The following is a 25167-nucleotide window of genomic DNA, read 5'->3' as shown; positions in this document are numbered from 1 at the left end:
TGTTAACTTCCTGAGCAGTTTGGCAAACTGGTTGTTGGAAGAAATCATTAAGGCAGAGAACCGGTTGTTAAATTACTTGAATCCCACCACTGGTGGGACTAGATGACCTCCAAGGTCCCTTCCAGCTCTATTCTGATTGATTGATTGATTGATTGATTGATTGATTGATTGATTCAACCCATTCAGAACCAGGCCGCACAAGCAGTGGGCACTGGCACTCGCAGCCCCACCTGTGTGAGTCACATCCACCGCTCACGCCTGCATCAATGAAGATGCAGGGCAGGGCAGATTTGGAAACCAGAGTTAGGAACTCAATACTAAAACTGCTTTTATTATAAGGCGACTGTAACAGAATCTGTCAAGCCTGCATGTGCTTCCCCTTTCCCTGCCTGTATGTTCAAGAGAACTTGGGAGCATCAAGTCTGAAATGCTCTCTCAAATTACATTCCTTCTATGGGCTCAGATTTCTCTTATCAGACTGGAAATAGTCCTTCACTTACAATCTTTTGAATATAAATTATGTGACACAGCTGATCGTCGGAACCGGTAGCTTTTTTTTACTACCGGTTCACCTGAACCGGTGCGAACTGGTAGCATTTCACCCCTGACCCCACCCCACCCCACCCCACCCCACCCCACCCCACTCCATTCCATTCCATTCCATTCCATTCTATTCTATTCTATTCTATTCTATTCTTCGGGGAATCTAGTTCGCCTTGAATCCCCCCCAGAAGCCCACCCACCGCAAGACATGAGATGGGCATGGCTGGCATAACTGAGGTGGTGAGCAGAACATTCTTGATGCCGCCTACCCATGGGTCAAAGGTAGCAAGGATTAGAGTCCTTTGAAGAGTTGGGACTTAATGTGACTCCTGGTTACCTCCAAAGTCCCTTCCACCCAGTGGTGAGTTGCCCCCGGTTCACACCGGTTCTATAGAACCGGTAGTAAAACCAGCGGGAGACTCCGCCCACCGACCCTGCCATCATCAGAACGCTTCGCATGCGGCCCCATTGCAAACCGGTAGTAAAGGTAAGTAGAACCCACCCCTGCTTCCACCTCTCTTATCCTGTTATCGACATTGGCAGGGTTTCCACAGGGCACTAAGCTACCCCACTCCGATCTCTTCTTTTACCTAAGAGGAAAAGGGTGGCATTGAAGGAGGAGAAAGGAATCCTGGTTTCTCCTTGATCAGGAATCTGTCTCCTGCGGTCTTTCACCCGCAAAGCTGCTGCCCACTTAATTCCTGGCGCCAAACTAACAGCTGCTAATATGGATGTGTGATATTATGGAGCCTGTGAGCTAAGCCCATGAAACTATAACAGCCAGCAACAAATACATATTTAAACTATAAAGCTATGATCATATCTGCTATATGCTGAAGGAGAAAAGACCCCACAAATTAACTAAAGAAACCCCAACTTTTAAATATTATTAAAAAATTGAAATACAGAAAGCAACAATATTTTTTTAAAAAAAGTGGAAACAGGATTGGATCAGTAATACTCTCCTTCTTCTTCTTCTTCTTCTTCTTCTTCTTCTTCTTCTTCTTCTTCTTCTGCCATATCCGTCATCAGACGTTGGTGATCGCATTGGCCATCCTATTTTTATCAACAGCCACATGAAAAAGGGCTGCTGAGTTTTGTCCAAACCAGTCCCTTAGATTTTGAAGCCATGGTGTTCTTCTTCTGCCTGAACCTCATTTGCTTTCAATCTTTCCCTGGAGGATTAAGTGAATGATGCCGTATTTTTCCAGGTGTCTCATCCCATGTCTGAAATATTCTAACTTTCGCTTTTTAATGGTTTTGATGATCTTCCTTGGCTTCCCCAGGCGGCTTATCACCTCCTCATTTCTGATTTTGTCAATCCAGTTTATACATAACAGCGGCCTGTAAATCCACATTTCAAATGGCTTTCTGTCTAAGACCAACTCTCCACTCCGTAGAGTAGGATAGGAAAGATGTAACATCTGACAAGCTTCATTTTCAGTCTTAGGCTTATGTCCTGACGGCAGAAGAAGTAAGATACTGGCAATAAAAAAGGGAAAAATTGAATATGTAGATGAACTATGAAGTGGCACAAAACTCAGAGCATATCAAAGTACTTTTTTATAGTGTGGTGACCAAAACTGGATGCAGGACTCTAGGTGTGGCCTTACTAAGGCTTTGTAGAGTGGTATTAGTACCTCACTTAATCTTGAGCGTATCCCTCTGTATCAAATCACCCAGACAGATTATTCAAAAAGATGTGAAAAAAAATTAGATATTGGAAGTTAGGCAGAAAGTATGGATGTGATGCCCCAAAATGTTGGTATCCCTGAAGTATAGGATTTTAACCAATCGTAATGTTTAAAAAAAGCTCGAAAATGACCACATAACAAATTTATTGGATTTTTGAATCCAGATTGACTCAGGCTTAAAACACAACGTGACTTTAAAGTAGTTAAAGCAAAGCAGGTTTTACTCGCAGAGTTGCTCAAAAGGAAGGGGGAAATATTATAAAATATTGGAATTTAGCAATTGAAATGCAGAAATTATAGAATAAACCAGTAGACATTTTTCCCATAGTTATCCAACTATTAGGTAAGGAGTAATAACAATGAAATCACATGTACATTAAGGCAGCATTTGGTCAATTCCTAAACTTTCTGATAAAGAGCTAAAGTTTCAGATAAAACTTTCTGAATTGACCCTAAATTATCAGCATTTGCTGGGCAATCTGCAGATAATGAATAATCATCATCTGAATATAATCATCATCTTCAGATAATGAATCACCATCATCATCTTGGACAGCATTTAGAACATCTGCATATTCACAAGATTTCCATCTGTCAATTACGAAAGGCCACCCTGCTTGGCTCTACAGATATACTATGCTGATATGTTATGACAGCAATACATGCGTACAAAGCCAGAATTGAGATGACAGCAACAGACAGCACCTGCTGCCTTGGCAAAGAAGCTGAAGAAACAGTGGACCACCTGGTAAGCTGCTGCAAGAAGATCACCCAGCCTGACTACAAGCAGCGGCATGACAAAGTAGCAACAATGGTGCATTGGAAGAGTTGCAAGAAATACCATTTGCCTGCAAGCAAGAACTGGTGGGATCTCACAACAGACAAAGCTAAAGTGCCCTGGGAGTTTAGAATTCAGACAGAAAAGTACCTTCCACACAATACCCCACACTTAAAAATTGTCGATATGATTAAAAAAAAAAAGTCTGGATAGTGGATGTGGCAGTACCTGGAGACAGCAGAATAGAAGAGGGAAAATCCCATAATCCAAAGACCTGCAAATAGAAATAGAGAAACGAAGGTAAAAGAAAGCAAAGGTGGTACTGAGAGTGATAGGCACCTTGGATGAATCCCAAAACATCTGGAACACCATTTCTATCTATCTATCTATCTATCTATCTATCTATCTATCTATCTATCTATCTATCATCAATCTATTATCAATCTATCATCAACCAATCAACCTAACTACCTACCTACCCATCCATCCATCCATCCCTCTATCTATCATCTATCTATCTATCTATCTATCTATCTATCTATCTATCTATCGGCTATAGTGACACAGTAGTTAGAATGCAGTATTTCAGGCTAACTGCTAACTGCCAGCAATTTGATTCTCAGCAGCTCAAGATTGACTCAGCCTTCCGTCCTTCCAAGGTAGGTAAAATGAGGACCCAAATTGTTGGGGGCAAGAGGCTGACTCTGTAAACCGCTCAGAGAGTGTTGTAAAGCACCGTGACACGGTATATAAGTCTAAGTACCATTACTATAGAGTGGGAAGTGACCTTGGAGGTCTGTTGGTCCAACCCCTTGCCAGGGCATGAAACCTCATGCCATTTTGTCTAGTTTTTCAGGAGGCAAGCTGTCTCATTGTTTCATAAGCTCTCATGGACAGGAAATTCTGCCATTGGTTCTTGTCTTACTTCAGGTGTTCTGAATATAAGTCTGCTCTCCCTTACTTGAGACAAGGCCAGGGTGAGAAAGTTGGGACAAGACACACACCTTCATCCTTCCATATCATTCACTGCATCAATGATCACATGCAACTTTTAGACTTTGTGCCTAAGCCAAATTTCAAAGAACAGAGCAAATCACAGTCAATCGGTTAGCAGAAAAAAGAGAAACATGTCAATTAGTTTTTAAAATGTGCAAATCTCCTGGTCTTAGATTCAAATCAAGTTGATTCAATCCATCTGTTCAATCTGGAGAGTCAGAGCCACTGGAATAATTTACTCTTAATCATTTAATTCAAACCGTTGATCCAGTTCAATCAAAATGGTGTGCGCAGGGGCCCTGAAATCCATTAAATCAATCTGGTGATTCAGTCAACATTGTTCAGATTAAATCTTCAAACTTGGCAAAGTTCTTGGTCCTTACTCAAAGGTGCTTTTTCAAAAGGCAACCGGAGTGTTTTATCCTTGTGAAAGAAGAAGGAAAAAAACGGTCCAGTTGGCTTTTGAAAAAGCACCTTTGAGACACTATGACCTGGATGATTGAGAATCTCCACAGTCCTTATATTCCTGGCAAGGTACACAGACCCAGATCATATTGGCCTGCTACTGAAAACAATCCAGGTTCTCCTTCTGACACTTCCTCATATTTGGTGGGACAAGAGCAACCAGGAGGATTAGGGGATTGGAGGCTAAAACATGCGATGAACGGTTGCAGGAACTGGGCCTGGCTAGTCTAGTGAAGAGAAGGACCAGGGGAGACATCATAGCAGTCTTCCAATATCTGAGGGGCTGCCACAGAGAGGAAGGAGTCAAGCTGTTTTCTAAGGCACCTGAAGGTCAGACAAGGAATAATGGATGGAAACTGAACAAGGAGAGATTCAACTTAGAAATAAGGAGAAACTTTCTGACAGTGAGAACAATCAACCTGCGGAACAGAAGTTGCCTTCGGAAGTTGTGAGAGCTTCATCACTGGAGGCTTTCAAGAAAAGACTGAACTGCCATCGGTCAGAAATGGTTTAGCAGGGTCTCCTGCTTGGGTGGGTTACCCTCAGTCAACATATATTTCTAATAATGATACACAATTATAATAAGTTGCAATCTGTTGTTGTTCAATTATTCCATGTTTTCTCTTATTGTTACTTTATTTTATTTTATAAAAGTGTCTACACTAGCATTCCCCTTTCTCTTATTTCTATCACTTATTCTAACTTTTAGTCATATTGCCTTTAACTGCCTGGCTTCTATTTGCGTCACCTACCTGAAACAAAGAAAAGAAAAGAAAAAAGAAAAGAAAAGAAAAGAGAGAGAGAAAAGGAAACACAAATCAGAACAACAAAGACAAAGCAATCATTTATCCATCGTCTCTTGTCCGCTTCAATACTTTGGTTGCTATGCTTTTTTTAATTTGCCTCCCACCTTCCTCTGTAGGATCTTTATTTCTATTATCTCTATCTGTAACTGCTTCTTGTCTATTCAATCTGGGCGTTCTCCTTTCTGATGGCCACAGCCACCCTTCCCCTTGGCACAAATCCTTCGGCCCATCTGCCTGAACGTTGACGCAGACGTTGTAGTCCTCCCCATAAAGTCCTCCCTATGTGGCAAAAGTCATCCCATTCTGTTCTGAAGCCAAAGAGTCACCTGCGCTTTTAAAACATCAAACCCTGGAGAAAGACTGCCCTGATTTTAATTTTAGCATGCGTGCTTCACCTGCTTATATACCAGGCACATTTCCTTGTAAAGTTCATTCCACTCTAGTTACAGGTTTTAAAAGTTACAGGTGTTTTACAAGCTCTAGAAGAGTGTAATTTGAACGTCTCTGCACTAACTCCTCACAATGGTCTTTTTTCCTACAGTTTGTATGCGTTCAGTTTAAAAGCCAAAATGTTATCTGGTTTGAGCATCAGCTATATTTATTTATTTATTAGTTTGTCAAACATGTACAAGACAGCAGGTATGAATATGAACATGGACATGAATGAGGGAAATGAATATAAATAAATGGGGACAGTAGGACAGTAATGTTAGGCACGCTGGTGCGCTTATGCACACCCCCTTTATGGACCTCTTAGGAATGGGGTGAGGTCCACAGTAGATAGTTTAAGGTTGAAGCTATGAGGGTTTGAGGCTGTAACAACAGAGTCGGGGAGAGCATTCCAGGCATTGACCACTCTGTTGCTGAAGTTGAATTTCCTGCAATCGAGTTTGGAGCGGTTTACCTTGAGTTTGTATCTATTGTTTGCCCGTGTATTATTGAGGCTGAAGCTGAAGAAGTCGTTGACAGGTAAGAGGTTGTAGCAGACAATTTTGTGTATTATGCTTAAATTAGACCGCAGTCGGCGTAGTTCCAGATTGTCCAATCCCAAAATTTCAAATCTGGTGGCATAAGGGATTCTATTGTGAGCAGAGGAGTGGAGGACTCTTCTTGTGAAATACCTCTGGACCCGCTCAATCGTATTAATTTCCGATATACAGTGTGGATTCCAGGCAGATGAGCTGTATTGTATTCGAGAATTGGTCTGGCAAAGGTTTTGTATGCCCTGGTTAGCAGTTGTCAGGTGTGTCTCCGTTCAAAACTCAGGAAAGAAAAACCCCAACTCCATGTTTGTAGAGAAAGGTACTTTTACTGAGCATGAACTGAATGCAATGAAAGAAAAGCAAAGTCTGAGGCAATAGGCGCGAAGATTACATATTGAAAGCATCCCTAAATCCCTCCCCCACAAGGACCCAGGCTGAGTCTCCAATCCACATCTCCCCAAGGTTTCATGTGGGGTGCTTCTTCAGACAGCCCCATCTATCTGGTGTGCCGGAATGGTTGACCTTGACAGCTATCAGCTCTCTCTGCAGCTGCTATGAAGACAGTGAGAATTTCCCTCCCTTTTTCGAGACATCTCCACCAGCTCACTTATTTATTTATTAATCATATTTCTATGCCGCCCACTCTCCGAGGACTCTGGGCGGCTTACACCAAAGACAGCATACTAAATAGCATCTTGCCCCCCAACAATCTGGGTCCTCATTTTACCCACCTCGGAAGGATGGAAGGCTGAGTCAACCTTGAGCTGGTGAGATTTGATCCGCTGATCTGCTGAACTAGCAGTCAACTGAAGTAGCTGCAGTACAGCACTCTAACCACTGCGCCACTCTTATCCCCCTCCCAAAAACTCCCCCCCCTTCCCAAAAGCATCACAGTTCCAATGTAGAGGACAGGGCCTAGCAGATTTAAGTTACTTGGAGGACAGAACCTGGTTGAATTGGGAAAGGAAGAGCAGCTGGACGGTGGAACCGATGACCCAGAGACATGGTGGATCCTTTTTCATCAGATGTGATCAACTATGGTCTGAACCAGCATTCCTGAACCTTAGCAACTGTAAAAATGTGTTGACTGGCTAAGGAATTCTGGGAACTGAAGGCAACTGAAGGCAAGGAAAACCGAAAGTACACATATAGACTGGGTGAAACCAGGCATAATAGCAGGAACTGCGAGAGGGATCTTGGAATCTTAGTGGACAACCAATTAAATATGAGCCAAGAGTGTGTAGTGGCAGCCAAAAAAGCCAATGCAATCCTAAATTGCATTAACAGAGGGATACAATCAAGATCAAGGGAGTTACTAATGCCACTCTATAAAGCCTTAGTAAGATCACACCTAGAGTACTGCATCCAGTTTTGGTCACCAGACTATAAAAAAGGGGTTGAGACTCTAGAAAGAGTGCAGAGAAGAGCAACCAGGATGATTAGGGGACTGGAGGCTCAAACCAGTGGTGAAATCCAAATTTTTTTACTACCAGTTCCGTGGGCGTGGCTTGGTGGGTGTGGTGGGGCTTGGTAGGCATGGCAGGGGAAGGATATTGCAAAATCTCCATTCCCACCCCACTCTGGGGCCAGCCAGAGGTGGTATTTGCGAGTTTTCCGAACTACTCAAAATTTCTGCTACCAGTTCTCCAGAACCTGTCAGAACCTGCTGGATTTCACCCCTGGCTCAAACATATGATGAACGGTTGCAGGAACCAGGCATGGCTAGTCTAGTGAAGAGAAGGACCAGGGGAGACATGATAACAGCCTTCCAATATTTGAGGGGCTGCCACAGAGAGGAGGGAGCCAAGCTATTCTCCAAAGCACCCGAAGGCCAGACAAGGAATAATGGATGGAAACTGAGCAAGGAGAGATTCAACCTGGAAATAAGGAGGAATTTCCCGACAGTGGGAACAATCAACCAATGGAACAGAAGTTGCCTTCAGAAGTTGTGGGAGCTTCATCACCAGAAGCTTTCAAGAAGAGACTGGACTGCCATCGGTCAGAAATGGTGTAGGGTCTCCTGCTTGGGTGGGTGGGTGGAGGTTGGACTAGATGACCTACAAGGTCCCTTCCAACCCTGTTCATCTGTTACACATCTTCAAGCTGCCACGGTTGAAAAACACTGGACTGAACAGAGATACTTTAAATCTGAATTCCTGCATTGAGCAGGGACTGGTCCGCTTGGCCTGGCAGCCCTGAAGAGCCCCTTCCAGCCCCTTAGTTCCCATCTGGACTATAAATAAAACCAGGTGGCCAAGGATTTGACCCCCCTCTTCTTCGGTGCATGCCGTGAGTCCAACTGACCGTTCCATCCGGCTGTTTCCAACAAAAGGCTGGTCTCATGGGCAATGCATCTGGTGGCCTCCTGCAGCAGCCCAGGGCAAGGAAGCCTGAGGGTCTGCCCATCACAGCTCCCCAAGCCGGGCACTTGGCAGAGCAGGGCAAGGCTGCAAGATGACTCGAGCGAAGGAGCACAGTGCAGGGAAACTCTACATGATTTATGACGACCATGGAGCCTGCCTGTTACAGTCGTAACGGTTGTCAAATGAGTCACCCTGATTTTGCAACCTTTTTTGTGGTTGCTATTAATAAACATTGTGATCCAATGGTTTGCTATGGGCTAGTTCTGCTGAAAACCGGAAGTTCAGCTACTCCTCGACTTACAACAGTTCATTTAGTGATGGTTCAAAGTTTCAACAGCACTGAAAAAAGCGACATACAAGAAGCTCCTAAAAGGACGCAAATGACCAGCTGTCTGCAAGGAATATAAATCCTTCCCTTCCCCACCATCCAGTCAGAGCTGAAGAAGCTTCTTGGATGGGAAGTGAAATGTCTTCAAAGAAAAAAAACAGAAAGTTCAGTTGCCTCCTGAAAAAGCACCTTTGGGGCAACCAGGACCTGGAGGACTGGGAATCTCTACAGACTTTTAACTATACAATTTGGGATAAGCACCCTTTGAATGGTGTGGGAGTGGGAATGGATTTCCAGAGGGAAAAAATTGCAGACTACAGGAACCATTTGCACCACTCAGGGGACCCTGAGGACACAGATAAACCTCCAAGTGCTTCAATGACCCTCTAAAAGGATGCAAAGGACCAGCTGTCTGCAAGGAATATAAATCCTTCCATTCCCCACCATCCAGTCAGAGCAGAAGAAGCTTCTTGGATGAGAAGTGAAATGTCTTCAAAAGAAAAAACAAAGTTTTAAAGATTGTATGATTAAGTGGGCACAAAATTTTGAAGAACCAGTGATGTTGGAAACATGGGAAAAAATTTGGGTTCAGAATGTTAAATTTACACAGTCGCAGAACCTGAGGGAAAATTTTTATAAAATGTTTTATAGATGGCATTTAGATCCTAAAAAGCTGTCATGTATGTACCCTAATGTTCAGCCAAAATGTTGGAGATGCGAATGTTTGGATGCTACGTATTATCATGTTTGGTGGACCTGTAGGAAAGTTAAGGCTTTTTGGATAAAAATATGGTGGGTCATGCAGAATGTTTTGAAGAAAAAAATTCAATTTTCTCCACAATTGTTTTTATTGGGTATAGTTAAGGGTTTTACACGGGGTGAAATAAAATTAATATTGTATATGATAACAGCAGCAAGATTGTTGATAGGTAAATATTGGAAGAATGAAGCTTTGCCTACTATCGAGGAATGGACTTTGAAGATGGCCAGTTTTGCAGAGATGGCGAAGATTTCAGCATATTTAAAAGATTGTTCACAAGAGACTTATGAATGGGAATGGAAAAGGTGGATAGAATATGTTCAGAACAAATACCAAACTAGAAAGTACCAAATAGCTTTTATTTGAAAACAATGTATTAGAAATATCTTAATGTAAAGAGATAAAGAGGAAAATTATATAGGGGGAGGGATGGGTTCAGGTATATATATCAGTATTATTAGTTATGAGTACATAATAGGGAAGTCTGGGGGGGAGGGTTAGGGAGGGTTAGGGAGGACGGGAAGTTTGGGGAGGGAGGTGGGGGGGTGAAAAAAGGGGTGAAAATGTAATTGTAAAACTTTTGCAATAAAAAAAAAAAAGAAGAAGAAAAAACAAAGTCCAGTTGCCTCCTGAAAAAGCACTTTTGAGTCAACCATGGCCTGGAAGACTAAGTGAAGTGGTTCGGGAATAACGAGAGGCACAACCAAGCAAGTGACAACAGCTCTTTAATTTACAGTGAGACTTCAGCAAAAACTCAGAGGCTGCAGTCCTCCTTATATACAATCCTGGAGGGACTGTCAGCCAATCAGAAACGTAGGCAGGTTTGAAACTCCCGCTCAAAAGTATCAATACATAACACCCCTCCCTTCCCAGAAGGCACTGTCATTCAAAAATTTACATAAGTACACACAAAATCTCGCAGGTGCCCAGGGCGAGTTCTCGTCCTAGTTGACCTGCGCAGTTCAGTGTTTGGTGGGGCGTCGAGCTGGTCGGAGGGACTTTCTGTCTCTCCCGGCTCCGCCAATGGAACCTCCTGGATTTTGTCCGGGGCGTGGTTATCCCCGGTTGGGAGTGGCGACTCGCTGGGGCGGCGCTGGAACCAGGGCTTGTCAGCTAAGTATTCTCGCGAACCCGGGCTTGAGTTAGCTGTTTTGGGAAAGTTGTTATAGTTAGGCTCGGATATGTCTAAATTTATGTTTGCTTCGCCGACTACCCTTTTTCTCAGCTGGTCTATGTGGCGCTTCCAGAGTCTGTCTACCCCTACGTCTACCGTATAAGATTTCGGGCCCGTTATGCCCACTATGGTTCCTGCAACCCATAGAGGTCCACTGGCATAGTTGCGAGCGAACACCGGGGACCCAACCTGAAACTGTCTTAGTCCGGAGGTCTCTCCCTTGAAATTTTTGTGCGAGTAGTTGGGGTGAAGCCTATCTAACACGCACCGGAGCTTCCTGCCCATGAGGAGCTCTGCTGGGCTTCTCCCTGTGGCTGTGCATGGTGTGGCATGCTGGACAGCTAAGAATTGATCTATCCTGGTCTGCCAGTCCCCATTATCTAGTCTGGATAGGGCCTCTTTGGCCGTTCTTACAAAACGTTCGGCCAATCCGTTAGAAGCCGGGTGGAACGGGGCCGATAGGGCATGGCGGATGCCCAGTCCGGCCAAGTATCCCTCAAACAGGGTTGCTGTGAACTGAGGGCTGTTGTCAGATACTAGGGTATCCAGTAGGCCATGTGTGGCAAACAGCTTGCGAAGGGCTTTAATAACTGCCTCGGCTGTGGTAGAGGGCATTAGAATGATTTCGAGCCATTTCGAAAAGGCATCTACTACAATTAAAAACGTTTGCCCATGGAAGGGGCCAGCAAAATCAATATGGATCCTCCCCCATGGCCCTTTTGGTTTCTCCCACTCTCGGATGGGCGCTACCGGGGGATCGGGGCGAGACTCCTGGCAGGGTCTGCACTTCCCCACCCACTCAGAGATAACTTGGTCCATGTTGGGCCACCATACGTAACTGCGGGCTAAACTTTTCATTCTGACAATGCCCGGATGCCCTTCGTGCAACAATTCTAAGACCCTCGTTCGTAGTTTCGTTGGCACTACCACCCGATCACCCCACAACAAACAACCACCTTGCGTAAACAGTTCGTTTCGTTTGTTTACAAAACCTTGATAGTCCCCCCCGTCCACCTTGACCGGCCACCCTTTTAGCACCCACCCCATCACAGTACGAATGATCGGGTCCCTGGCTGGGGCTTTAGCCACTTCGGCAGAGGAAATAGGTCCCAAAGTTAATGTGTCCAGTAGAAGGACGGAGGCCTCAGGTGTTGGATTGGTCAGTAAGTCAGGTAGGGGACAGCGGCTGAGGGCATCCGCGTGACCCAGGGTCCGTCCAGATCGATGTACAAGCTGATATGAATAGGCCGAAAGAAAAATAGCCCATCTAGTCAAGCGTGGGGACAGAGCAGCGGGGGTGGGCCTGTCGCCTGCCAAAAGTCCTAGCAAGGGCCGGTGATCAGTCACAAGTTCGAATTGCTGGCCAAAGAGATATTCGTGGAACTTTTTAACCCCCGCAATTGCAGCCAGAGCCTCTCTGTCCAATTGGCTATAGTTTTGCTCTGCGCTTGACAGGGTGCGAGAGTAAAACGCAATGGGCGCCTCTAGGCCGTTCGGAAGTCTATGGCCCAGGACGGCACCAACTCCTACGGGGGAGGCGTCACAAACCAATACAAGCGGTAGCGCTGCGTTGTATTGGATTAGAAAACTGTCTTCTGATAGAAGTCTCTTTACTGCCTCAAAAGCGGCTGCTTGTGGTTTCCCCCAGACCCATGGTACATTCTTCCCCAATAGTTTGTGTAGGGGATCTGCGATGGTAGCTTTGTCTTTCAGGAACATTGAGTAAAAATTGAGCAGTCCAAGGAAGGCTTGGAGCTCAGCTTTGGTCTTGGGGGCAGGTGCGCTCTTAATCGCTCTCACCTTGCTTTCGGTAGGGTGGATGCCTGTGCCGTCCACCCTGTACCCCAAAAATTCAACGGAGGGGACAGCGATCATACATTTATTTTTCTTTAACTTTAGTCCCGCTTCCCTAAATCTAGAAAGGACGTTCCTTACTCTGTCCCCTAACTGACGTTCGTCCTGAGCGCTGACTAGAATGTCATCAAAATAGGGCACCACTCCGGGAAGCCCTTGCAGAAGGCGCTCCATGGTGCTTTGAAACAGGCCGGGTGCGACGCTCACCCCAAACTGGAGCCTGGTGCATTTGAATGCACCCCTATGAGTAACAATCGTTTGTGCCTCTGCCGTGGCATCATCAACTGGTAATTGTTGATAGGCCTGAGCCAGGTCTAATTTGGCAAAAAAATTTCCAGGCCACAGGGAGTGTAGTAGATGATGCACGATCGGCACCGGATAGGCGCTCGGCTGCAAAGCCTTGTTGATCGTGCACTTGTAGTCGGCGCAGATTCTAATTGAGCCGTCAGACTTTACTGGGGTCACTATAGGGGTTTCCCACTTTGCATGGTCAACGGGAACCAGCACCCCTTGTTTAATCAGTTTGTCCAGTTCCGCATCGATCTTTGGTTTCAATGCAAAAGGCACCCGTCTGGCCTTGAGTCTTATTTGGGCTACGTTGGGGTCTAAATTAAGGGAGATAGGGGTCCCCACATACTTGCCCAACGTGTCCCCGAAAACGTCCTGGAACTCGGTCAGGAGACTGTCTTTTAACGATGACTTGAGCATCTGGTGGACGCCGGTGAAGCCCATGCCGAGGGCTCGGAACCACCCCATGCCGAGAAGGCTGGGAAGCTGCTTCGTGACGATGGTCAGTGGCAGGTCTCTTTCGTAGTCTCCGTAGGTGACTCGGAACGTGCCCACGCCTTCGAGGGGGACTCGGTTCCCCTGGTAGTCTAGGATGTGCAGTCTCTGTTTGGAGAGCTGGTCCTTCCGGAACAACGGCAGGAGGGTCTTTAGGGTCGCCCAAGACATTATGGAGAGACCCAATCCGGTGTCGATCTCCATTGAGCATGGCTTGCCGTTGATTTCGACCACCGTGCTGACTTTGTCCTCGATTTCCGCGCTGGCCTGGTCTATGTGAATGCTGCGGCCATCTCGAGGTTCAAATTCGCGCCTTTTTTTCACGCCGCCTTCTCTCATTGGTTGTTTCTGGCACGTTGATTCCGGTTGGCTGCGGCGCTCACGTGGTTGGTGTTTTCTGGGCAGAATGGCTCTACAGACTCGCGCCAAGTGCCCTTTTTTCTCGCAACGCCTGCAAATAGCCTCCCTATATTTGCAGGACAGTCTGTCATGGTGCCCTCCACAGCTGGGACAGCTTCGCCGGGGGCTGCCTGTGTCCTTTCTCTGGTGCTCCGTTCGGAAGACGTCTTCATCCGACTCGGACTCCGAGCTGGATCCGGCGTCTTCTCTGTGCACCGGGGCAGACTTGGGGTTGTCTTTGCTGGTCAGCGGACGCTGCAGCGTTTCTGCGGCTTTTGTGGAGGCTTCATGAGCCCTGGCCTCGTCTAGGGCTCCAGCAAGCGTTAAATCAGGCTTGGCGAGCAGGCGCCGTTGCAGCCTAATGTCCCGGACACCACAGATGAGTTGCTCAAGCAACGCATCGTCCAAGTCTGTATAGTCGCAATGGGTTGCGGCTTTTCTCAGGCTGGCCATGTATGCGCTGACCGGTTCTCCCTCTCGCTGTACGCGCTGTCTGAGTTGGTATCGTTGCACGAACTTGGAGGGCACGGGAGCGTAGTGAGCCCGGAGCGTGGCCATCAGGGTGTCCCAGGAAACGGTCTGGACCGGCGTTGGCTCGCACAGTGACTCTGCCATCTCGAACACGTCCGGTCCGCAATGGCTTAGGAAGAGGGCCCTCTTCCGATTAGCGGAGAGCCCTTGCATGTCGCTGGCTTCGAGCGAGCATTCGAACCTCGTCAGGTACGAGACCCATTTTTCGCGGGTCGGATCAAAAGGCTTGGGCGGAACGTAGGCAGACATGTTCGGTATGCCTCCTGTAGTTCGCCTCGTCGCCTAGCTGAAGCTCGTGGTCTCACTGGTTCGCTTGTTGTGACCTCTATCCCACCTTCGTCGCCAATGAAGTGGTTCGGGAATAACGAGAGGCACAACCAAGCAAGTGACAACAGCTCTTTAATTTACAGTGAGACTTCAGCAAAAACTCAGAGGCTGCAGTCCTCCTTATATACAATCCTGGAGGGACTGTCAGCCAATCAGAAACGTAGGCAGGTTTGAAACTCCCGCTCAAAAGTATCAATACATAACACTAAGAATCTCTACCTACATCCCCAGTCAACACTGTTATGATGGGAAGCTGTATCTCTCCAAAGACGGTGCAGGAACTCTTTGTCAGATACGAGAAAATCAGCCGTGGTGGGTGTTTGCAAAGCTGAGAGGGGTCTTGAGATGCAAATAATGTAAGTGGTGGTTGGAGGGGTTAAAAGAAGAGCCTCCATCACGGGTGGAGAATGCAACCGTGATAGAGATCTCCAAAATCTCTTCCCAGCGGCCCACCCTGACCAGATGTGGCTTATAATTAGCACAACGCAGCACTCAGGAGAAAAAAAGGCTCTTCATTTACACCCTCCCACGAAAAACAGGACAGCCCGTCCGGCCTCTGGGGCACGTTTCCTGGTGGATGCCGTCCAACGTGCCAGAGACGTCCCCCCACCCCACCCCCTTTGAGATGCTGTCAGGCCAAGTTCACAATCACAACTTTGTCTGTGGTTTAGCAGAGATAATACGCAGCGCTATCTTTGTGTCGTGAGCGCACATCTCTTCCGTTTCGGTCACCTTCCTCCAGAACCCGTTTCCCACACGGATGCCAGAACCCGGCCTGACCTGCTCATTCCCACCAGGGCTGCCTTCTTCTCCCACAAAACACCTCAGTTTTGGGCTGCAACTATTATTATTTTTTTTACAAAGAGGGTAAAAACGCAGCCTGAAATGCTGGTGGGCTGCAGTCTCTGAGTTTATCTGCCTGACCCAAGGAACAAGACCGTGGCAGAAGAGGTAGTCCTCGACTTACAACCATTCATTGCTTTTTCAGGAGGCAACTGGACTTTCTGGTTTTTAACTATAATATTTGGGATGAAGACCCTTGGAATGGTGCAGCAGTAGGAATGGATTTCCAGAGGGAAAAATTGAACCATTTGCACCACTCAGGTGACCCTGAGGACACAGATAAACCTCACAAGTCCTTCAAGGACCCTCTAAAAGGATGCAAAGGACCAGCTGTCTGCAAGGAATATAAATCCTTCCATTCCCCACCATCCAGTCAGAGCTGAAGAAGCTTCTCGGATGAGAAGCAAAATGTCTTCAAAAGAAAACCCAGTTGCCTCCTGAAAAAGCACCTTTGGGACAACCATGATCTGGAGAACTGAGAATCTCTACAGATTTTTAATCATTCATTGAGTGACCATTGGAGCTTCTTCAGCTCCAACAGGACAGTAGGGAATGGAAGGATTGTATATTCCTTGTGGACAGCTGGTCCTCTGCATCCTTTTAGAGGGTCCTTGAAGCACTTGGAGGTTTCTCTGTCTTCCAAAGAAGACACCTGGTGTCCTAGTGTCTTCAAAAGAAAAAAAACAAGGAAGTCCACTTGCCTCCTGATAAAGCACCCTTGGGATAAATTATTCATGTATTCATGAGCTTTGTCTGCAGCTGACACTGTGCAGGATGGTGGCATCTGAGGAGGGTTCTCCAGCAGGATTGCTCCTTTCAGATCAGAAGCAATTTGCCCTTCCATCATAAAACACTTAGCGCTTCCTCCAGCCGTCAAGCCAATCCCTGAGCCGCAGCATTTATTGGCCAAGCTGAACAAAGGTTGAGTGTGGAACGTCTGTGGAGCAAAAAGCTCCATCCTTCCAGGCTGAAGGGCGACCTGGACCACTTTCCTGTAGGACTCATTCACGGTGAGGCCACCAAAGCGGTCAACGGTGCAGAGAAAAGATTCGGCTTGGCCAACGCATCTGACTCCTTCTGGAACGCTCCTGGACGGCAGCCAAGGGGGGCAGAGGGGGGCAGAATTCTTCCCCAGGGGAGACCCAGCTGCACCTGCTCTTCCAAGAAAGCCGAGGCCATCCGAGGAAGCAGCCGGCCTTTGTTCCACAGCCCAGCACAGACTGGGTGGCAGCTCTGTTATTGTTTTTTTATTTATTTAAAGGGACTCTTAAAAGTGTCGGGCAACTTGTAAACTGAACAAGTGTCAACTTTTTCATCTCGTTTTCTTTTCATTGGCGTTGCTATCTCACTCTTCTGTCAACCAGCCCGTGCAGCAGATCAGGCTGAGAGCAATAGATGGGAGTGGGGGGGGGGGGAGAGGGAAATGTATTTTGCATTCATGGGGGAGGAGGGCAAAGAAACCCTTTCTGATAAGTGCCTTGCAAAAACACAAGGATCCCCAAAAGTTAGCCTGTATGTACCCGAGTTTACAACCTACATGTTAGAGATGTAAATGTGACAATGCAACGTATTTTCATGTATGGTGGACATGTAAGAAAATTAAGGCATTTTGGATTAAGATATGGTGGATTATACAAAATATTCTTAAAAGGAAGATAAAATTTACTCCACAGTTGTTTTTATTGGGTATATTTGAAGGATGTACAGTTATAGAGACTAATTTGGTTTTGAACTTAATAACGGCAGCCAGACTTTTGGTGGCGCAATATTGGAAGAAGGAAGAAATACCAACTATTGAAGAATGGACATTAAAAGTAGCCAATTTGGCGGAGATGGCTAAAATCTCTGCATATTTGAAGGACTGTTTGAATGAAAGATATGTACTGGAATGGAGAAGATGGATTGACTATATGCAAAACAAATATGGGACTAAAAAGTTGCAAATAGTTTATGAATGAAATGTTTAGATGATTTTTCTTTTTACTTTGATATTTTAGTATCTATGGCGGAGTTAAAGAGTAAGGGGGAGTTAAGAGCTTTTAGCTAGTTTGCTTATGTTAGATTATGTTTGTTAAATGCAATACCCTGTATTTTGCTCTGGGAAGTCAGGGGGGGGAGGGAGAGGGGAAGGGGGGGAATTTGTTTGTAAAATATTTTAAAACTTTTCAATAAAAAAAAAAGCAAAAACACAAGGAACAGTTCAGTTTGCAACGGTTGTAAATAGAGAATAAGGAATGCAGATAGTCAAGGTTATCAAGAATAGGAATAACTTGGGCGGGGAGCGGGAAGTGGTCCTTATCCCACTTGGAATATTGCATTCAGTTTTGGTCGCCACGATGTAAAAAAGATGTGGAGACTCTAGAAAGAGTGCAGAGAAGAGCAACCAAGTGGATTGGAAGCTAAAACATATGAAGAACAGTTACAGGAACTGGGTAGGCCTAGTTTGATGGAAAGAAGGACTAGGGGAGACATGATAGCAGTCTTCCAATATCTCAGGGGCTGCCCCAAAGAAGAGGGAATCCAGCTCTTCTCCAAAGCACCTGAGGGCAGGACAAGAAGCAACGGGTGGAAACTCATCAAGGAGAGAAGCAACTTAGAACTAAGGAGAAATTCCCTGACAGTGAGAACAATTAATCAATGGAACAACTTGTCACCAGAAGTTGTGAATGCTCCAACACTGGAAGTTTTTAAGAAGATGTTGGATAACCATTTGCCTGAAGTGGTTTTCCTGCTTAAGCAGGGGGTTGGAGTAGAAGACCTCCAAGGTCCCTTCAGACTCTGATATTCTGTTTTATCTTTAAAAACCACGGGATAGATTAAGACAGAGGAATTCACTCTCGTCTCTTAATATGCTTCCCCAAATACAGTAGCTACATCTTGTTCGGCAACCTTAACCACAAGGACATCAGCAGCCGGTTGGCCAACATTCGAAGATGGCTTTCAAAAACATCGATAAAAACAAATGGAAGGGCTTCCCATGACACACCCTTCTCCAGGACTTGAGAAGGGTTTGCCAGCATAAATATTCCGCCTGGGGTGTGACGTTGCTCTTACCCTTTCAGTGTGTGACAAGGGAAACCGGTGGGTGGGTGGATTCTTTGACCCTGGCCAAACATCAGCAGCTGGAGGAAGAAGCGAGCACCGATGGATCTCCCCAAAGTGGGCTGGAAGAGAGGCCAGATGAAATGGGGGTGCCTGGAATTTCATGAAGTCATCCAATAAATAAATTTTTCTCTCTCTCACTCTCTCTCTCTCTCTCTCTCACACACACACACAGAATAGCAATAGCACTTAGACTTATATACCGCTTTACAGTGCTTTACAGCTCTCTCTAAGTGGTTTACAGAGTCAGCATATTGCCCCCAACAATAACAAAATAACAGCATTAGAAGGGACCTTGGAGGTCATCTAGTCCAACCCCCTACCCAAGCAGGAGACCCTACACCATTTCTGACAGATGGCAGTCCAGTTTCTTCTTGAAAGCTTCCAGTGATGAAGCTTCCACAAATTCTGAAGGCAATTTCTGTTCCATGGGTTGATTGTTCTGTCAGAAAAATTCCTCCTTATTTCTAGGTTGAATCTCTCTTTGATCAGTTTCCATCCATTAATCCTTGTCTGGCCTTCTGGTGCCTTGGGAAATAGCTTGACCCCTTCCTCTCTGTGGCAGCTCCTCAAATATTGGAAGATGCTATCACTCTTTTTATTTATTAGTTGCATAGTTTCTGAACACAGATCTGAGAGGAGCATCTGCTAAAGCTCAGAAGCTGGGTTGCAACTTAGCCAGAAGGCCACAGAGGTTTAAAAAATACAGAAAACAGAATAACAGAGTTGGAAGGGACCTTGAAGGTCTTCTAGTCCAACCCTCTTAGGCAGGAAACCCTACACCACTTCAGGTTATTGAATCTCTTCTTAAAAACTTCCAGTGTTGGAGCATTCACAACTTCTGGAGGCAAGTTGTTCCACTGATTAATTATTCTAACTGTCAGGGAATTCCTCCTTAGTTCTAAGTTGCTTCTCTCCTTGATGAGTTTCCACCCATTGCTTCTTGTCCTGCCCTCAGGGGCTTTGGAGAATAGCTTGACTCCCTCTTCTTTGGGGCAGCCCCTGAGATATTGGAAGACTGCTATCATATCATCCCTAGTCCTTTTCATCAAACTAGACATACTCAATTCCAGCAACCGCTCTTCATAAAACCATAGATTTTAGCCTCCCGTTCCCTAATCTTCTTTGTTGCTCTTCTCTGCACTCTTTCCATAGTACAGAGAAGTTCAGACATAGAGAGCCTGGCAAAAATATCAAGATGGACGCAGTGGCAAGATCTATTTGATATGCATTGGGAACATTGGGGCCTCCATCTTCACCATCCTTTGCAGACATGGGGCATGAAGTGACCAGAAGCTGAGGGGCATGGTCATGCCATCCTCAGGCATCCAAAACACAGATCCAGGCAGATCCCATTCTGGACGGTATCAACAACCCCCTCACTGGAAAAACGGTGTTCAGAAAAGTTGGGAGGGGGGACACAGAATGGCTGATATCCCAAAGGTGTTTTTTTCAAGAGGCAACTGGACTTCCGTGGTTTTTCCTTGAAGATGTTTCGCTTCTCATCTAAGAAGCTTCTTCAGCTCCTTCTGGATGGTCAGATTCTTCTGAAGAAGCTTCTTGGATGAGAAGCAAAACGTCTTCAAGGAAAAACCATGGAAGTCCAGTTGCCTCTTGAAAAATGCACTTTTGGGACAACCAGGACCTGGATGGCTGAGAATCTCCATAGACAGAACGGCTGATGGTGACTTGAAGCCCCCTCCTCTCTTGTGGGCTGGGTGAGGCAGAAGCGATGTTGAAGCCCCAGGGTAGAAAAACAGCCAGCAGGGCACCATTATTTCAGAGTTGGGGACCAGGGGGTGGAGGTGGGGAGAAAGGAGGCCACCAATTGTCCCCGTTATCTGAGGCTCCCAAATTAGCAATCGTTAAAATAGCTCATCCGCAGGATTTTACAATGGTCATCCTTGGTTGCTTCCTGTCTTTCAACCTTTGCTCTGCACATATTTTCACCAGTCCTTTTAAGCACCAGCCTCCATCGCCTCCCCTCCCCTTCCTCTCCCTCTTCCCTACTGGCCTAAGAGGGGCTGGAATTTGGGGAAGAAAACCTCTGAGACAGTGGTGAAATCTAAAATTTGTTGTTACTGGTTCTGTGGGCGTGGCTTGGTGGGGAGGTAATGTGACTGGGTGGGCGTGGCCATTTTTTAAAAAAAACTTTTAAAACCATTTTTTCTACAACCTTTTCGGCGAAGAGGTTGTAAAAAATGCTTTCAAAAGGCTCTGAAGATCCCAGCTGCGTTGCCTGATCATCAGAGGCTTTTTTTTCTTTTAAATGCCTCTGCCGATCAAGCAACTCAGCTGGGATCGTCAGAGGCATTTAAAAGAAAAAAAGCCTCTGATGATCACGCAGCTCAGCTGGGCATGAGGGGAGGGGGCAGGGATTTTGGCTACCGGTTCTCCGAACCACCCACCTCCATCGCTACCGGATCAGGCGATCCGGTCCGAACCGGGAGCATTTCACCCCTGCTCTGAGACTACTCAGTGTGAAAAAAAGGACAGGGCTATTTTGGGCAAATATTGTCCTTTTCCTTTGGGGTCCAGCCAACTCCTGGCAGGGGTGTTCGACGTCTCCCCAAATTAGGATGAAAAACTTCCATCAGCTCTTTGTTACACTGCAGGTAAATCCTTGACTTATAACTGAGCCCATAATTATAGCCATTAGGTGTGTCATCAAATAAATTGCACCGGATTTTACAATCTTTGTTGTGACAGTTTTTAAGCGAACTCCTTCGCTATGGGGCACTCTTTTTTTGCCAGAAACCAAAAGTACAGGGAGTCCTCAAGTTACAACACTTCGTTTAGTGACCGTTCAAAGTTACAATGGCACTGAAAAATGCAATTTATGACTGTTTTTCACAGCGACGAGGATTTGCAGCATCCCCATGTGATCCTGTGACCAAAATTCAAATGCTTGGCAATGGATTCATATTTATGACGGTTGCAGCATCCCGGGGGGGTCACATCCTTTTGGGACCTTCTGACAAGCAACATCAACAGGGAAGCTGGATTCACTTAACAACCAGGTTACTCATTTATCAACTGCAGTGATTCGCTTAACAAACATGGTCGTAAAATGGGACGAAGCTCACTTAACAAATGTTTCACTTTACAAACAGAAAAGTTGGGCTCCATTGTGGTCGTAAGTCGAGGAACACCTGTAAACCACAGTTTCCAGCACAAATCACGATCACGTGTTTATGAGGTTCTGCAAATAGCTGTAAATGCTGGCCAGTTGCCAAACTCTCAAAATGTGGTCACATTTTGTGTAGGTGGGGCGGCTGTCAGAACTTTGAGTATGGATGGTAGATTCAGGGTCTCTTGTAACTTCAAATAGTCACTAATTGATCAGCTGTAACTTGAGAACTACCATTTTGACTCACCCTACTCTGGCTTCTCATATCAGAATCCATGGGTTCACACAGCCTGCTAAGCCTTCAACCCAGGTTAACAAAACACCAGTAGCTGTCTTCACACAATCTTGATTTGCTGAAGTTGGGGGGGGGGGCGGCAGGAGTGAAATCCAGCAGGTTCTGACAGGTTCTGGAGAACCGGTAGCAGAAATTTTGAGTAGTTCGGAGAACCGGCAAATGCCACCTCTGGCTGGCCCCAGAGTGCGGACGGAATGGGGATTTTGCAGTATCCTTCCCCCAGGAGTGGGGTGGGAATGGGGATTTGCAATATCCTTCCCCCAGGACAGGGGTGGGAATGGGGATTTTGCAGTATCCTTCTCCCAGGAGTGGGGAGGGAATGGAGATTTTGCACCAGCCTTCCCCTGGAGTGGGGTGGGAATGGGGATTTTGCAATACCCTTCCTCCCAGGAGTGGGGTGGGAATGGGGATTTTGCAATATCCTTCCCCTGGAGTGGGGTGGGAATGGGGATTTTGCAATATCCTTCCCCTGGAGTGGGGTGGGAATGGGGATTTTGCAATATCCTCCCCCTGCCACGCCCACTGAGCCACGCCCACCAAGGACTGGTAGTAAAAAAAATTGGATTTCACCACTGTGGGGTGGGGTGGGGCTGCCCACAAGCACTTATTACTTATGGGACCCTTTCTTCCCCTTTATCAGAGCGGATCCGGCAGGATAGGAATCCCCCAGGTGCCATCACTAAGGAGAGCCAGCTGGAAGAGACAAGAAAAAGAGCCTTTTCCACTGTGGTGTCCAACTTTGGAACTTCGTCCTTCCAGAGATCAGGTTATTGTTATTTGCCAAAAGAGCAGAAAGCAAGAGGAGAAACAATGGCTGGAAACTAATCAAGGAGAGAAGCAACCTGGAATTAAGGAGAAACTTCCTGGCAGGGAGGACAATTAACCCGTGGAAGAGAAGTTGCCTTCAGACGTTGGAGGTGCTCCACCACTGAAGACTTTTAAGAAGAGACTGGAGAGTCAGTGGTCTGAAATGGTACAGGGTTTCTACCTGAGCAGGGGGTTCGACTAGAAGACCTCCAAGGTCCCTTCCAGCTCTATTCTGTTCTAAGTTGGCCCCAACCTCACTGGCCTTTCACGAGGCCTTGAAAACTTGGTTTTGTGACTGAGCCTGGGCCTTGGGTGAAGTCAGGGCCTCCCTCTCAGGGGTGCTAATGGGGACTGTATATGATTCCTGGCTCTGTGGATTTGATGCTTTGCGTTAAATGGGTTTTTATCTGTTGTACTGTAAGCTGCCCAATCATGTAAATAAAATGGGTGGCCATATAAAAGGGAAGGAAGGAAGGAAGGAAGGAAGGAAGGAAGGAAGGAAGGAAGGAAGGAAGGAAGGAAGGAGGGAGGGAGGGAGGACGGAAGGAAGGAAAAGGAAGGAAGGAAGGAAATGAAGGAAGGACGGACGGACGGAAGGAAGGAAGGAAGGAAGGAAAACCAGGCTTTTGCACTGAGCGTGCAATAACCCACGGAAGGGAAGGAGGGAAGGAGGGAGGACGGAAGGAAGGAAGGACGGACGGAAGGACAGAAGGAAGGAAGGAAAGAAAATGAAGGAAGGAAGGAAGGAAAATGAAGGAAGGAAGGAAGGAAAGAAAATGAAGGACGGAAGGAAGGAAAATGAAGGAAGGAAGGACGAAGGAAGGAAAAGGAAGGGAGGAAGGACGGAAGGAAGGAAAAGGAAGGAAGGAAGGAAAGGAGGAAGGGCCCAACTGACTAGATTCTTCTGGGTTAAAGTGATGCCCTAGTTCCCACAACATACAGAGAAAATCCCACCACAAAGAAACCAAGAACCATCCAACCCCGTCTCAGCGTAGCTGAGTGTCTTAGATGAATTCCTCTTCCTTTGCTTCTTCTGTCTTAATTCATGCGGATCCTCTGGGTTTGGGGTTTGGGGTGTGCTGTGAATGCCAACACAAAATGAGACACTTCCTGGGTAGCCTTTCCAGGCTCTTCCGGGGACTGAGCTGACCCCCCAAAAGAGAAGCGTCAGATCGTTTGGCTGGAGAAGTCGGTTGCCCTGAGAAATAGAAAACGGGACTCGCGTGAGATGCGTAGTTTACTTGGAGTTCAGAGAAAGCAAAACTGAAATCGGGGCTCTGCTAGGAAGACACGCTGCTCGGTGCTGATTTCAGCCACTTCCCTAAAAGACAGGAAAACGGAAATGCCTTTCTTGTAAAAATACATATGAAAACAGCGTGAGGACCGAGCAGCCGGGATGGCTCAGATTCGATGCAGGGAGGGGGAGCTGGAAAAAAGATGGGGGCCACACTTACCTTCCCTGGCGCCCCAAAAGGTTTCGACTGAACTCGGGGCTCTTGCCAGCCCAGACAGCTCTGCACTCAAGCAAAATGCTGCAAATAGCCTGGCTTTATAGGAGAAGAGCAACTTCTTGAGGAGGTTAAAACATACGAAGAACAGCTGCAGGTTTTGGGTTTGGCTGGTCTAGAGAAAAGAAGGACTTGGGGTGATATGATAGCAGTCTTCCAGTAGGGCTGGATGCATTAACTGTTTTCCCAAGCTGCTAGTCCTGGTGGTTTTTCTAAGACAGGGGTATTCTCAGTTCCAGCCTGTGGGACCACCCTGGAAACAGCAAAGGACTGGCCCGCGGTGCCTCTGCCAGTGAAAACGGAGCTCAGGAGGGCCGCAGGCAGAGTGGCAGAGTGCCCGGCCCACCATAGGCACCCCTGACACGAGTGATGTCGAGCTGGCCACGCCCCCCCCGGCCCCCCAAGGTCAAACACCACCCTGATGCGGCCCTCAATGAAATCGAGTTTGACACCCCTGTTCTAAGCAAATCTAGACAAGCCCTTCTATTGTCTTCAAGGACCGTCTCACACCAAGGGGCTTTTACAGAAGCCTAGGCAAGATTCTCACTTAGCAACGAGGGTTCCAATGCTGCAGAAGCAGCTGGGTTACACCCAAGGCTCAAATGCATCTGGCAGCTGGAGGACTCTGGGTTTTCCGAGGCCAGTGATGGCTAACCTTTTTGCCATCGCGTGCCAGGAAGGGAGGGTGGGGGAGATTT

The 25167-nt window shown here is 46.6% G+C and overlaps 1 long non-coding RNA gene across 2 annotated transcripts; it reads right to left on the bottom strand.

The window, feature by feature from the left end:
- Nucleotides 1-1405: 1405 nt before the first annotated feature.
- LOC148111698 (uncharacterized) lies at nucleotides 1406-25143 on the bottom strand. 2 transcript variants are annotated; one of them, XR_015730140.1, is made up of 4 exons: nucleotides 24416-25143; nucleotides 23942-24159; nucleotides 3244-3289; nucleotides 1406-2025 (listed from the first exon to the last, which is right to left on the bottom strand). It is a non-coding gene; the product is annotated as an uncharacterized LOC148111698 (long non-coding RNA). The 2 variants fall into 2 exon arrangements; XR_015730139.1 differs by lacking the exons at nucleotides 23942-24159; nucleotides 24416-25143 and having other exon boundaries at nucleotides 3244-3696.
- Between the last annotated feature and the right edge of the window lie 24 nt (nucleotides 25144-25167).

Source organism: Pantherophis guttatus, chromosome 16 (assembly GCF_059756535.1).
Source record: "Pantherophis guttatus breed Tessera chromosome 16, ASM5975653v1, whole genome shotgun sequence".
Classification (NCBI taxonomy): Eukaryota; Metazoa; Chordata; class Lepidosauria; order Squamata; family Colubridae; genus Pantherophis; species Pantherophis guttatus.
Note: the sequence above shows the minus strand (reverse complement) of the source record. Positions and strands in the feature narration are given on the sequence as shown.